The sequence below is a fragment of the Citrus sinensis genome, chromosome 1, assembly GCF_022201045.2.
Source record: "Citrus sinensis cultivar Valencia sweet orange chromosome 1, DVS_A1.0, whole genome shotgun sequence".
In the NCBI taxonomy this organism is placed as follows: Eukaryota; Viridiplantae; Streptophyta; class Magnoliopsida; order Sapindales; family Rutaceae; genus Citrus; species Citrus sinensis.
Window position 1 is genome coordinate 13402319 of NC_068556.1, and position 3485 is coordinate 13405803.

General features: G+C 34.9%; 1 non-coding gene across 1 annotated transcript; it reads left to right on the plus strand.

Annotated features, from left to right (window-relative positions):
• Nucleotides 1-2743: 2743 nt before the first annotated feature.
• On the plus strand, nt 2744-2847 carry LOC112495756 (small nucleolar RNA R71). The gene has a single exon (XR_003062088.1). It is a non-coding gene; the product is annotated as a small nucleolar RNA R71 (small nucleolar RNA).
• Nucleotides 2848-3485: the final 638 nt, after the last annotated feature.

Below are 3485 nucleotides of genomic sequence, written 5' to 3' on the forward strand. Positions count from 1 at the left end.
AATGGAACTTCTCCCAATTTAAGACCAAATTCTTCTCTATACCTCCTGCAGAACTAGTGTTAGATGATGTAAACACTGATCGAATGAATCACCAAAGACAGAAAAATCATCCATAAAGACTTCAAGGAATCGTTCAACCATATCAGAAAAAATGCTTAACATGCATCGTTGAAATGTAGTAGATGCATTATATAATCTAAATGACATACTCCTGTATGCAAAAGTGTCAAAATGGCAAGTGAAAGTGGTATTCTCTTGATCTTTTGGTGGTATGAGAATATGATTATATCCTAAGTAGACATCTAGAAAGCAATAAAATTCATGACCTGTTAATCTATCAAGCATTTGATAGAAAAATGGTAAAGGAAAATGGTCTTTATGTATGATAGAATTTAACATTCTATTATCAATGCATATGCGCCACCCTGTAGTCACCCTAGTGGGTATCAATTCATTATCGCATTGGTAACTACCGTGACTCCTTACTTTTTGGGAACAACTTGCACAAGACTAACCCATGAACTATCAGAAATAAGGTAAATGATACTTGCGTCTAATAGTTTAAGGACTTCAATTCTAACCACTTCTTTCATGTTAGGATTCAACCAACGTTGCATTTCCTTGGTAAGTTTAGTATTTTCATCAAGATGAATGTAATACATGCAGTCTACTAGGTTTATACCATTTATGTCGGTTATGGTCCATCCTAATGCTCTTTTGTGCTCTTTTAAAACTTCCAACAACTTACCTTTTTGTTTGTCATTTAGGGATGATGAAATGATTACTGGCAAAGTGCTTTTTTCTCCTAAGAACACATATTCCAAAGTGTTGGGTAATGGTTTGAGCTCGAGTTTTGGTGGTGATTTTGATGATGGGCTGAGTTTCTTCTCTGATGGTGCTAGTTGTTCAACTCTTGACTTCCATTTATTAGTGTCCATGGATGCTGCTGAATCAAGTAAGGCGTTGACCTCATCGACTGATCTATCAATATCAAAATCTAAACCAAAGTGAGTTAAACATGTTTGTCATCACTAAGGTTTGAAAGAAAAGTATTATCAACTAATTCTTCTATTAAATCCACATCAACAATTCCATTATATGCATTGTGAGGTTGTTTGGCAATGTTGAAGATATTCACCTCCATGATCATATTGCCAAAGGACAACTGTATATTTCCAATTCTGCATTGAATGTGAGCATTGACAGTTACTAAGAAAGGTCGGCCTAGGATAATGGGAATGTGCTTCTTTGAATCCTAGACTGGTTGAGTGTCAATTACAATGAAATCAACAGAAAAATAAAACTTATCTACCTGAATAAGTACATTCTCCACAATACCACGAGGTATTTTTATGGACCAATTTGTAAGTTGTAACATCACTGGAGTTAGGTGTAATTCTCCTAATCCAAGTTTCACAAATACTAAGTAACGCAACAGATTTACATTAGCTCCTAAGTCCAAAAATGCATTCTTAATTGTGCGGTTCCCTATACTACATGAGATAGTGGAAGAGCCCGAGTCTTTGTATTTTAGAGGAATTTTATGTTGGAGTGTAGAGCTAACGTTTTCTGTTAAAAAAACCTTCTTTTGAATGTGAATGTTTCTCTTCTTAGTACAAAGGTCTTTAAGAAACTTATCATAAGATGACATTTATTTTATAACATCAAGTAAAGGGATGTTAATACTTACCTGTTTAAAGATTTCAAAAATCTCATATGTGGATTTTCCATTCTTTCCTTTAGTTAACCTATGAGGAAATGGAGCTTTGGGAACGTATTCTTATGGGTTGGTTTCTTCTTTCTCTTCTGATGATGAGTTCTTAGTATTTACAGGTACAATTTGAGTTTTTTTTTATCGCCAGTATTTTTATTTTGTTGTCGACTTCTTTTCCTTTTCGCAAGGTCATGATGACTTTGACCTCTCTATACTGCTGAGGTGAACTGGTACTTACTGCATGCACTCCTTTAGGATTAGACACTTGTTGACTTGGGAATTTTCTTTTCTCAACAATCATTGCCAAAGTTTGAACTGAAGAGGCAATTTATCCCACTATTTTTTCGAGGTTTCAAACTTATTGGGTTTGTGAGTTGAAGCCTGCTCTCATCTCATTTTGTAGTTCATCAATGATGCGGTTTTGTTGCTTGATCGTGGAGTAGGTAAGATTCTTGAAATTCTGAAATGCATTCTCTCATGGTCTGGGTTGAGAGTAGTTCGGATTCTGATAGTATGGTCTAAATAGTGACTGAGAGGCTTGAGGAACTTGAGGAATTGGTTGCATTGGTGGAGCTGGAGCTGCTAGTCCATTATGTTGGAATCCTTGAGACCATGAAAAATTGGGATGATATTTTCATCCAGGATTATATGTGTTGGAGTAAGGCTTGTAGTTTGATGGCTTTCTCGTTACACTTATGGCATTGGCTTGATCTGGGTATAAGTCATAGTCATGTTGATTTAACAGCCGTTAAAGATGCTATTTGTAGGGAAAGACCTTCAATCATCTCTTTAACTTCTTTAATTTTTGAACTTGACTCGCCAATATAAACTTCATTCACTCTTTTAATTCTTTTAATATTCCTGAGTGATCAACTCCATTGTTGTGAATTATCCGCTTGTCGCTGGAAGAAATCTCAAATCTCTTATGCACTTTTTGACATTAGCTCTCCTCCACTTGTTTCCATTAGACATTCTTGCACATGCGGCAATAATCCTTCCAAAAAGTATTGGCATTGGTGCCATTTCTCGTACCCATGATGTGGGCACTTCAAGAGTAGCTCATTGAATCGCTCTCATGCTTCGAAAAACTGTTCGTCTTCTCTCTGGGTAAACTCTGAAATTTCCCTGCGAATAGCATTGGTTTTATGCACTGGGAAGTATTTATTCAAAAATTTTATTACCATTTGTTTCCATAATGTAATGTTATTAGCAAGCAATGTATTGAATCATGAACGAGTTCTATCCTTTAAAGAAAATGAGAATAATTTAAGTTTAATATCATCATCTGAAAAATTCTCATATTTAAAAGTTTGACAAAAAGCATGAAAAGCATTTAGATGATTATATGGGTCTCATGTTTTAGGCCATAGAATATTGGGAGACAATTCAGTACACTAGGTTTTAACTCAAAACTCCCAACTACATTTGGGTATCTTATGCATGATATGCTTAAGTTAGCTAACGGACTGAAGTAGTCCTTAAATGGCCTCTCCTGTGGTGATGGTTATTGTTGTTGCAAATTCATTTCAATTTTGTCATTAATTGCAATGTGTTTGTGTGTGCGAAATGTTTTTCCAGTTCAAAGTCTATAGGTTCAAGATTAGGTAATTGTCACCTTCGACCATACATGCAAAAAACACAAAAAAAGTTAACAAAACTAATAAAAATAAAGAAGAATGAGAAATCACGATACTAATCTTATCACGCTGTTACAACCTTACTATAGAAGCACACTCAAGTGCTATAAAAAAAACTTGAAATAAAATAAATT